Here is an 11,473-nt window from a genome sequence, read left to right as displayed (position 1 = left end):
TGATGGAGTAGGTCAGGTGATATTATCATCGTTATAACCATAACTGGGATCTGGTTGCCATGGAGTGTGTAGGAGGAGAGTTGGGGAAGGGGGTGGGGGGTCTGGGAAGTGGAAGTGTGCCAAAACATAGGTGGGGGGTGGAAGCAGTTGTGATGTAGTATTTTGTTCAGAGGATCCCCTTCAAAAAGTCATATCACGGGATCCAAATGCTCTAAACAGCACTAAAATTAGGATTTAACTATTTAAGTTTTATCGGAGGATCTTGGATCTTGTGTCAATCCGAGTAAAAAATAAAAATAACAAATAAAATGCATATACAATAAAGATAAAACAGTTAGATTGCATGTGCATATGTCCGGCACAAAGCAGGGAAACAGTCCTTGGTTGGAGTAATTGACTCCCGTTGTGTTACGGAACAATGCAGTCACGATCCACATATTAAGAGATTTTAAAAGGTGCTATGTGCGTTAGGCGTCTCCCAGCTCGTCTTCCTTCTGGCCTGAAGATGTCGCTCTGTCACCTCCTATAAAACCGCCGCTGCGCGCGCGGGCGGGCGGGCGCGTGCGCGAGCGACGGGCGAGAGCGAGACGGAGCGCCTCTGTCTGCCTCCTCTCCGGTGGCGTTGCCTCCGTGTCGCTGCAGTGCTTTGCTGCGCTCCTTGCCTATCCGTCTTTCTTTCTTCTTCTCCTCTTCCACACGCGGCTCATCTCTTCCTTCTTTCTCACCTGCGTCCCCCCGCATCTCCTTTCCCCTCTTCCCCGTTTCTTCCCCCCCCCCCCCCTCCTCCCTGCGGATGCCTTTAGTCTCTCGCACCCCACCCGCACGCACTCAGCATCCCGGCAAATGGTCCTTCCATCCACAGCGACTGTGGACGCAGGACGCAGAGAAGAGGCGCACCTTTCCCTTTTTGATCTGATCTGAGCACCACTGCGGATTGACTTGGAAGAGGGGCGGATCGGGGGACCGTTGGGTAACGAGCAGAAGCTTGAAAGCGCGGCCAAAAATCTTATTTGGGTAAGTCATCGCGCTTATCTCCCAGCTGTATGAGATTGACTGGAAAGAAGCTGTCAGCTCAACACACGCGTGTGTTTGAGGTCTGCTGTTTGGTTCTCGCAGTCTGGAAATCCGACCTGAGTTCAGGATCATTTACTAAGGGTAATTTATAGACACTGCCTTTGCATGCATGGTGCTGTTTTTCTTTTCTGTTTATTTTTTCTCCTTGTAACAGCTTTTCTGTTAAACATCTCTTGGTGAAATGCGTGCAAACCTACTCAGATTGTTCAAGACACAATATATTTTGGCTCCACATGGCCGCTGACCTAAATCTACAACTGGTTGTGCGTAAAAGTGCTCCGAAGCCTCAGAAGACGCCATGTAAACAAAAGGGCTCAGCTTATTCATGCTATTCCAGTTGACACAATTCAGGTAAAAGCCTCTTTCATAGTTTGAAGTGATGTTGCTCAGAGCTTTAGAGTTCTGTGCTGTCGTACGTGTTTGCACAGTTATTCTCACTTATGGCCGGGAAGTTTTGTGTGGATCTGTGGGTAGATTAAAGCAGAGCTTTCAATCTGTACCTTCATCCACTTTGCTTGTGGCTCTCTGATCAATAGACATTTCCAGGAGGGGGACTGAGCACTGGCAGTTTGTCAAGGGCACACAGTATATCTAGAAGATGTGGTGGCGAAGAGGAGGAGGAGGAGGATGAGGAGGGTTCAGCCGATGTGAGGGCATGGTGCAGGTCCACTGTTCAAACTGATGTATGTATATCTGGGATAGAGAGTGATTGACAGCTGATACACGGATACGGAAGGAGTGAAAACGATGCCAGTGAAGTGCATTCTCCTTACTGGATCAAACCGCTTTGTCTTTTTTTCCCTGTGTTGGTACACACTTTGAGCCGATATCTGCAGATAAAGCAACTTTCTCCCTGCCAGGTAAGCAGCTGTGAGACCAGGAGAATGCAGTCACGTTCGATTCTCCTCAAACTGACCTCTGCTGATGCCATAAGGGGACAGAGCTCCGCGGTCTGCTTGAAAACAGCGTGTTGGCGCTTTCTTAGCACTTCAAGAGACGACCCTAATATTACCCCTTCCCCGAGCAACACGTCTTCAAGGAACTTCTGATTTATTATTATTTTTTTCTTATTGTTAAAAGGATAAGGAGCATTACAAAGGAGCCTATCACTGTGGGAACTGTCTCAACAATTCTCGTGCAATCGTTCTCCTTTAAACCACAGGCACAGACACTTCACCCTTTCTCCAAATTTCCTAAAGATTAGCTTCTTTTATGTCCCGTAAATGTCTCCAGTGGGCATGAAAAGCCTCGTCCTTCATCGCGGACACAGATTAAGCTAATTCACACAGCAGCGCAGGCCTAATGCCTAATCACTATGCTGCGCTGGCAGAACAGAACAGTCTTTCTACTGTGGCTGCCAGGGAGAAAGAGAGAGCGAGAGAGAGCGAAAGAAAGAGAAAGAGAGTAAAAGAGGGAAGGAAGGCTTGCCGCCAGTGCCTATTGATCGGATGGAGGGGATACTGTCAGGCGACCACGGGATGGAGTGCTGACGACAGTCCAACGAGCCACTGTGATGAGCTGGCCCGGCAGTTGCTTTTACACACCGAATAATGCTGATGTTAGGGGAAGAGTTTAAATTATAGTTGTCCTCCAGAACAGGGTCAGGAAGGATTTGGAAAATGCTGCATTTTAGTCATGAACATGGATGTATTTAATCGACAAAAGAAAAAAAAAGAGTCAAAGTCAGGTTTGGCGTGTTGCTCTGATCATGACCAATCTTTTGTCAGCATTAAACCACATCTGGTCCTCAAGGCTGACTGTTTGTCAAGTCGGTAAACAGTGAGCTCAGTGTGAAATATTCATTATTTCAGCCTTGATTTTTGCCCTTGAGGAACTGAAAGCAGCAGTAGAACTTTACTTATTTATTTATATTTTTTGTAACCATATTATATTTAACTTGTGTTTACAAGACTAATAGGTTCCCAACTGTGCTCAAAGCTTTGAAACGACTGAACACGAACCTATAATTTTCAGTGTGACTTTTTGCCACATCAAGAACTTCTGGCATTCATTAAAAGCTTGGCCTTTAACCAAAGTTCAAAGAGGCCATATGGTTATCCTGCTTCAGTCGAGATACAAGCTTCCCTGCAACCTAATTTGATTTGGAAATACTCTTGAAACTTTCAAGTTAAAATAAAAAGCTAAAAAACAAAAAAAAAAAAACTGGGTTGAAATATAAATAAGTGCAGTTGCATCAATGAGATTTTAAAGCCACACGACAAATGTTCACTCCTTTCATTGTGTCCGTACAACTTCTACAATCCAATCACGAAAGACTCTGACAGGAGAGTAAATGTTTAACGTTTGGATGCTGGCGAGCTGAGTTGTCTGCTTTTTGTTCTTTTATCTTTCTTCCAATGTTTCACTTTCGTGTGATGTTTTCTAGCCTGAGGCAGCTAGAAGGCATTTAATCCACGCTTGCAGACTTTATTGATTGCATATTCATGCGACTAGGCTGGATGCTAATTGGCAGCCACAATGTGATCTTTAATGAGATAAAGTGATACTTATGTTAGTCATGAGTGGCTAAAAAGTTTGGGTTATTTGTCACTGCTACAATGTTTGGATTACACTGAGCTATTAAAATATTACATTCATGGTTTTTCACCAATGAAGACGTAAAAGCATATTTGAGTTCAGAGTTTCAGACTGATTTGCTATATTTGAGATTTTCAATCAAATTTGCCCATGTAGGTCATTGATAATAACTCAACCTGTTCTTGTTTACTTTACTGTTAATGTTCAGATTATTGGTTAAACAGTCAGTTCACACTGAGATAAGAGCCTTGATATTTAAAAGATAGATGGCAATGACATTTAAGATTCTGGACAGAAATTTACTTGCGCTCATCATATCGCAAATTTTGGGCTTTCTACGATGCATTTGGACTTATTTTTCCATAGTTTAACAACATGCAAAATCCACAAATTTTAAAAACAAAAACTGAATCAATTGGTTTGAGATTATGGCAAAAGACTCAATTTAGTAGACAGAGAAACAATGCACTTTGTGTCTCTAACAGCAAGCGTATTTTTTATTATTTATTTATTTTTTATTTTTTTGCATAAGCCACAAATCTTCGATAGGGTTTAGGTTGGAACCTTTCCAGAAATAAATGCCTGACTTACCGATTCCGAAAGCAGTTTTGACGTGTTTGGGATCCTTGTCCTGTAGGAGCAATCTGTAGTTTTCAACTTCCTACCATGTAGTTTATCTCTGATGAAAATAAGCAATTTGGAGGAAGTCACTCGTCTTCACAAGAACCGTTGGCACCTGAACAGAACGTCAAAATCACGCTGCCACCGCCATGCATGACGGCTGTTGCACAGTTCTCTGGTTTGAAAGCTTCACCTTTGAATCTCATTTTCAAGATGACCCTAACAACAAAAAACAATAAAAAGCTGACTCCTCTAAACATTCTTCTTGTCATAGTAGATCAAACTTTGTCTCCTCTGACCACCAGATGTTTCTCTAGAACACATTTGCGTTGCCCACACGGGGCAGGTGCAAATTGCAGTTGTGCATGAAGGTGTTGATTGTGGAACATGCATGTCTTTGTTGGTCTTGCACCTTCTCAGTTTAGGTTGATTTACACTTTACTTTGCAGTGAACTGTAGCCAATGGTAATGCAACATCCTCAGGTTTGACTGTTCCTAAAATATCTGAGGCACAGGAAAGTTGGATGGGAATATCTGCTCCAACAGGACAATAATCTCAAACACACAAACAAGCTACTTTTGGGATTAATAAAGAAGGTTGTCATTCTAAAGATGCATGGACTATATTTGAATGTCAGACTCATAACAGAAAACAAACTAATAAATGTTACCTAAGTGGAAAATTGTGAAATTTCACTTCAACTTACTAAGGGACATTTATCCAAACTGCATTTTTTTTCTTTAATCATTTTCACGCAAGCAAATCTACATTAAAATAAAACTTCTGCACTAAGTCTTACTGTTTAAAAGTTAAATATTATGATATTTTTCTACAAGCATACAGTTCAGATACAATTTGTGACATTCATGATTGATGAGTGTGTGGAAATTTCTGACCTGTACCGCACATATTTACACAAGATGATTACAGTGCATGTACAAATTACATTAAACTAACAAAAGAGTCATCAGCAAGAGGAGTGAGTCACTCCAGCTTTTCAGATAAGTTAGAAAACAAACAATATAATTCCAAGCTAAGAGCTTTAGCGAATGTAAGTTTATATCATTAAATAAATACAGGCACAGCCCCGTTACCTGTAATGTCGAGAATCAATCAGCTTGAAAGGATGCGTAAACAATACGTTATTCGTACCTTAACGCTTTCAAAATGATGATTTCAAAACGTGTCCAGAATAAACAGAACTTTGTGTAAATTTAATCTTTTAAAAACAGCTGACTGGAAATGTTTCTTCTTGTTAGTAAACCTGCAGAAGGTTTTCATAGGGCGGCTTGGTGAGACCACTAAAATCCTTAGGGTGGTACAAAAAGCAACAAGTGATAATATTTGACATGTGCATGATAAGATCCAACAACAATTTATCGAAAAATTTTAGATGTAATTCTACAAATTTCTACTATGTCCTAAACTACATGCTGTTGTTCTATTGCTTAGGGGAAGACTCACTTTTTGCTTGTGATTAATTTGTCGCTTGATCCATTGTGAGGCTTTTTTATCCCCAACTTCAGTAAAATTTGCTTAGGCCAATCCTCAACCTGACTTAAAAGGATTTGTGGGCATTTTTTGCTACAATATTTTTTTTCTTATTTGTGAATGAGAAATAGAATAATGATATAACTCTTAGATCAGTCAATGAAGAGAAGATTCCTTTAGGTTTATTTTCTATAGCCGCCATACTCTTCCAACCAGCATGCTAACAATACAAAGAGACTTAATTCTAAAGCAGACTTTGGCACATTTGGTGAGTTGGAATGAAAAAAAAACCTCAGAGGTGAAGGAATGGACGAATGCGATTTAGCCATTTCTTTTTAATTGTTTAATTAAATTCAGATTGGAATTAACAAAAACTTAGTAAACATGTGTGATTGTATGGGATTGGTAAAATCTCTTTGAATGAAAAAGTAAGGGAAAAGCAGATGCTCCTCTTGTTCAGGTGTTTACATGCCTGCTGCTTTCATGTGGCTATTTGAAAAATACTGCCAAATTTCTTTAGGAAATCAAACTTGAAGGAATTTTCCTTTCCTAGCTTTTAATCAGAGTGGATACAGATGCATTGCCAATTCATGGAGATGATCGCTGTTTTACCAGAACCCCTTGGTGACACTATTGATTATTTGTGGTGTACTGTTTAGATTTTTATTTTTTTCCCCACACAACACTTGGAGCCTGAGGCCATGCCTTTTAAAGTGGACGGAGAATCCATAATATGTCAAAAGTCTTAAAATTTTCTGTGTCACTTTTCGCTTTTTGTGAGGAATTTTAAGTTACTATAGGGACAGCAGTGCCATTTTTTTTAACTTGGCAAATAACTTTTGTAAGCTTTCTGTCGATGTGACATGCGCTCCTCTTGTAGTGAGTGTCTGCTCCACTTATGTTTGCTCACCATCTGCTGACCTTTACTTTAAAGCCAGAAAAGATATGGAAACTGTTTGTCATGTAAAAGGTCAGTGGGAAGTGTTATTAGGTTATGGCTGAGCAGAATGGATCATACAGCTGGCACATTGTGCCTGTGAAAAAACCCCCAAAAAACAAAAACGAAACACTTTCAGTCACTTTCAGACACTCGGTATGAATATTCCTGGCAGATAAAGTGCATGGGCAATAGCTACAGTACTCTTTTCCTGCAAAATTCTAAAAATATCTATCTCTAAAAGAGCTCCGTCACTTTTTTGTTGGGCCTTTAATCTTCTTTTCAGTCACGGGAGCATATTAGTTTTCAAGGAAACAGATAATGAGTTGTCCAGGGTTAACAATGCTTCGGATCGGCGTCTCACACAACGCATGTAGTTTGTAATATATTGCCTCGCTAGCACTGCAAGGTGGTAAAAGGTAAAACTATTCAGGTGCCGTGTGTTGGGTTTCGCAGTGATTAATGAGAGGGACGTTGAGGAGCACAGCAGGAGGACAGCACAAAAATATGGAGGAGGCAGTGATGTGTCGGAACAAGTCCAGAAAAAGCAGCAATATGTGTCCGAGAGACAGGAAGGGAGAGAAGCAGACACACACAGAGCAAGGGGGCTGTGTGCATGCCTACCAGTGTGTCCCCTCTGCTGACTCTCCTCCCATCTTCTAATGAGCTTGCTGCAGATGGGACTCCCTCTGTCAGCCCATTGCCCTCCTCTTTTCTCCTCCACTTCCTTATCCATCCTACATCCCTTCACTTTTTTTTTTTTTTTAAACAAAGCAATGACATAAAGGAAGGAGGCAAAGCAGGACTTCGGATGTGGGTGATGGGTGGAAAAACAGCGGACGGACGGGGTGAACGATGCGGTTAAGTTAGGGAATTCTCTGGAAGTGGTGCGAAAACGGCTGTGAAGGAGTGAAAGAGGCTTTTTATGCAATGAGGAGGAAAAGTAGCGGACAGGCCGGGCGACAGACAGAGAATCGTCGATATCAAGAAACAACGGCAACGTGTGAAAAGGAAGCAAAGGCAGCGGGATGTGACAAAGAAAACGACTGAACTGCAAATGTGTTCAAAACATGAAGAAGCAAGAAACAACAAAAAAAAAAAGCTATTGATGAGTGTTTTTGTGCAGCCGGTCTTGCAGGACAAGCCGAATGCCCGTGGTTGCTTAGCCATGACATCATATATGTGCCTGTCACCCTGCACTTTTGAATCTGAATTAATAATTGGCTCAGCTATAGCCACGTCTGCCAGAGTTAATTGAGCATCAAAGAGAGATGGTTGCAGGAGCATAGATCAACTTGATTTTCTGGGCAAATGGCGGGATGTTGCCTAGAGTTGGTGTGTGTGTGTGCAGGGGTGGGGGTGTGTGGGCGTGTGTGAGTGAGTGTATGACTGCTGTGGTGACACATTTCTTAGTTTTGCTCATATGAATATGCATGATTGTGACCTTTTTATGTGTACTCAGATCTGTAATTGGATTTTAAACGTGGCCTAAGGTCAGAGCTTGTGTGTGCGAGTGCTGCGGCTTGTTTGTGCGCGGCGCCCTGCAAAAGTGTCACAGTCCCTTAAGGTCGTCCACAGTAAGTCTCAATTAATGAATGGAGTCGTCAAAAGTTTATTAACGGACTGTTTCAAATTTGATTTGATTTCTATTTTTGACTTCAAGTCACCACTTTGTGTTGATGCATCATGAAGAAATCCTAATGAAATGCATTTAAGTGTGTGGTGGTAAAGATAGAGAGGGGAACAAAAAGCTGCAACTGATTTATTTTTAATTGTATTTTGCATGTGAGTTTGCATTATTTCCTCTCTAGATTTTATGCGCACTCTTTACCTTTTGTTGGGGTTTTTTTTTGGGTGTGTAATCAAGTGACTTCTGAAGTGGATTGGTGGTGTTGATCTGGGTAAAGCGGCCTGAAAGCATGTGCTCACATCACCTTGTATCCTTATCCTTCATTTTCATAATAATAATAATAATAATAATAATAATAATAATAAAAACGTGTGTTGAAGTTCAAAGTGTTTTTTTTTTTTTTTTTTGCATTCTCTGTTGCCTGGAGTTGTCTGGATAGCTTCCTGACTGCCTCTCAGTTCATTTCTGGGAGATGATTCCGCCTTCTCTTTCAGCATTATCCTCCACTTTGACCCATCAGGTTAAATCTGTTTGTGAGAAAGCAATTAGGCTGCTTCCTCGGTGTGGCTGGTGTGCTCTAATTTTTACGTGCGCTGAAAAAAAAAAAAGGCACAGTTTGCAGCAAAATACCAGAATTGAAAGGACCTTATGTGTTGGCTAATTAAAAAAAAAAACCCACTGGAGCTGCTGTCTGAGGGACAGACAAGAAAGACTTGGCATAATGACATGTTACATGGCAAAAAAGCAGCCTGGGTGTATTGTTGTCGGCCTCATCTCTAGTCGCAGCGGCAGCAACGTGGTATTATCTCGCTGGCTGGTCAAGTGAGTAATGATATGTTTGATGAGATATGAACACCTGTGCCTGAGTGTGCGTGGGTGAGCATGTGCGTGCTTCTTTTCCTGTCTTTTCATTTAACCCACACGTCATTCCCGGCTTTATCTAAATAGGAGTAGTAAAAAAAAAACAAAAAAAAAACCACATTTACATAAAATCAAGACAGTCTACCCCAGTTGTGAGGATGCAGCCAGCAGACTGGTGTCTCTGAGCATTTAGCTTCCAAGTGCTACCTGAAAGCTATAGCAAAGGATTAGCTGCTGCAGAGCTGAGCCAGATAGGCAGAAAGTAATATTAAGTAATAATTTAACTCTTCTTGTTGTTATTGTAAATATGCAAATGTTGCACATATGAGTTTCCCAGGAAGGGTAAGTAAGAAGAAGGAATCAGCTCTGTGCTTGTTTTTGTGACATTTTATTAGATTGAGAGACATGAGGAGATATACTTGACATGCTGTCATTAGACTACCTACTGCACAGTTAAATTGAACAGTATAGCTGGTGTTCAGGACCACCGGTGGTAGGATGACTGTGATCGTCTGGCAGTCATAAATTGTTTACTGAAGATAGATTTTCTTCTTTTCTTAGTGCAATGTTTTGTTTTTTTCCTCTGCTCTGCACCTTGGGAATTTATAAATATTTATTCCTCATCTAGTTTCTTTGTATAATACATAATACATTTTTGTAGTTAAAAAAATCTTTCTGAAAGCGTGAATTATTTAGAGTTTCTGCATTGATTTGCTCATGATCTCAGAGGTGCTCTGACCCCACTTTTTCTTTTTCTTTGTCATTTAGACACATTTGAGGATTTTCAGAAATTATTAAACTTTTTAAGAATTTAAGTCAAAGTAAAATCCAGACTTTGGCTTCTGGCCGGAACATGCCCGTGCGCTTTATCTGATTGTCCAGTTGAAGAACCCAGGTCCATTTGCACTTAAGATTACAAACTGATGGCTGGACATTCTCTTTCAGGATTTTCAGGTTGAGAGGAGGTTTCGTGGTTCTATCAATTACAGCAACTTTTGGAGATATTCAAGATTTTATGCTTTTTGGTAAATCTGAGTCAGATTTGTTTGTTTTGTAAGCTTAAACATCCAGTATAGAAATTTGTCAAAATATAACCAGCCTGGATGGATGGCGTCAGTTAAATATACAATCCAAGACTGACATCAGTATTGGATTGGATAGTGATATAACATTTTTACTTGTAAGAATTTACAGTCTATCAAAGGGTTTTTGCTATTGAGCCTCATCAAGAGTGAAATGTGTTTCTTTTTCCTCCCAATTGCACTACATAACCTTTAGCTGTAAAGTAAATCCAATTTGCACTGCAGGGCAAGTTTTCCTAAATAAAACATTTTTAAATTGATTTTGTTTTAAATCCTCACATGATGATGAAATAAGAAATAATTTGCAACAGGAATCGAGAGACCTTATTGAGTCTGTTCATGTAGTTCCAAAAAGAAGCCAGCAGAATTTTCTGAATGTATGCAAAGCAAATCGGCTGAAATTTGGCAACTGGGTTACATTACATGAACGCAGTTGGTCTTTCCGTAAGTGTTCACAGCAATGCTTTTACCAATAAAATATGGTGTTGTCACTGGCGACAGTAACTCACTAAACTCCTTACCCGTTCCAGCAGATTGCAGCATATGTTTCAAACCAGTTTTAGTGACTAAATCTAAGCAATTTAGTGGAAAAGATTGAGATTGTGGTGCTAATACTGCAAAACGTGACTCCAAAATAATTGTATGCTATAAATACCATCAATTTAAACATTATTACGTCTTTAAAAAAAAAAAGAAAAAGAAACTGTTCATTGTATGAAATTAAATCTTAAGTATCTTTTCAAACTGTCTACAACCACTATCATCCCCTGACAAACACTCACACAGAGTGATCTTCCTGTCTTAGAAGCTTCCAGTCAGCCAAGTGGGATAAATGCCTGGCCAGATGCCTGTGATCGAATCAGCTGCCCATCAGCAGCACTCTTAGATCCTTATCAGTTATGGCTACTTCCATTGCCAATCAAAGTCTTTCTCACATCTGGACCGATATGATGGGAATGATGGCAAGGGCAAGAATTGGAAAACGATAAGCACCAGACCACGTATGGATTGAGCTTTTTCATTTTTATTGCTCCGCATGATCTTATGAGTTCATTCAGGGGTGCAGATTAGTGTCCACTTGGATTCACAAAGACAAATATAGAAGGAGGCAGTCACCAAGTTAGGAAAAAGAAGAAAAAAGGATCCATAAAGAGGAACCACGTCCACCGGTAAAACCCGGATCACATAGAGAAGAGGATTTAGCTGCGAGAGTTATAGTGCATCTAAAAGAAGAACAG

At 40.5% G+C, this 11,473-nt stretch overlaps 1 protein-coding gene across 2 annotated transcripts in view; it reads left to right on the top strand.

The window, feature by feature from the left end:
• Positions 1 to 793: 793 nt before the first annotated feature.
• The window catches only part of LOC102235908 (catenin delta-2-like), a 220,967-nt gene continuing 210,287 nt past the window's right edge, over positions 794 to 11,473 (top strand). For both annotated transcript variants that reach the window (XM_023326505.1, XM_023326504.1), the window contains exon 1: positions 794 to 1,014. The gene's annotated coding sequence lies outside the window, so the exon portion shown is untranslated. The remainder of the gene's footprint in view (positions 1,015 to 11,473) is intronic.

The sequence above is a fragment of the Xiphophorus maculatus genome, chromosome 21 (assembly GCF_002775205.1).
Source record: "Xiphophorus maculatus strain JP 163 A chromosome 21, X_maculatus-5.0-male, whole genome shotgun sequence".
Lineage (NCBI taxonomy): Eukaryota > Metazoa > Chordata > Actinopteri > Cyprinodontiformes > Poeciliidae > Xiphophorus > Xiphophorus maculatus.
Note: the sequence above shows the minus strand (reverse complement) of the source record. Positions and strands in the feature narration are given on the sequence as shown.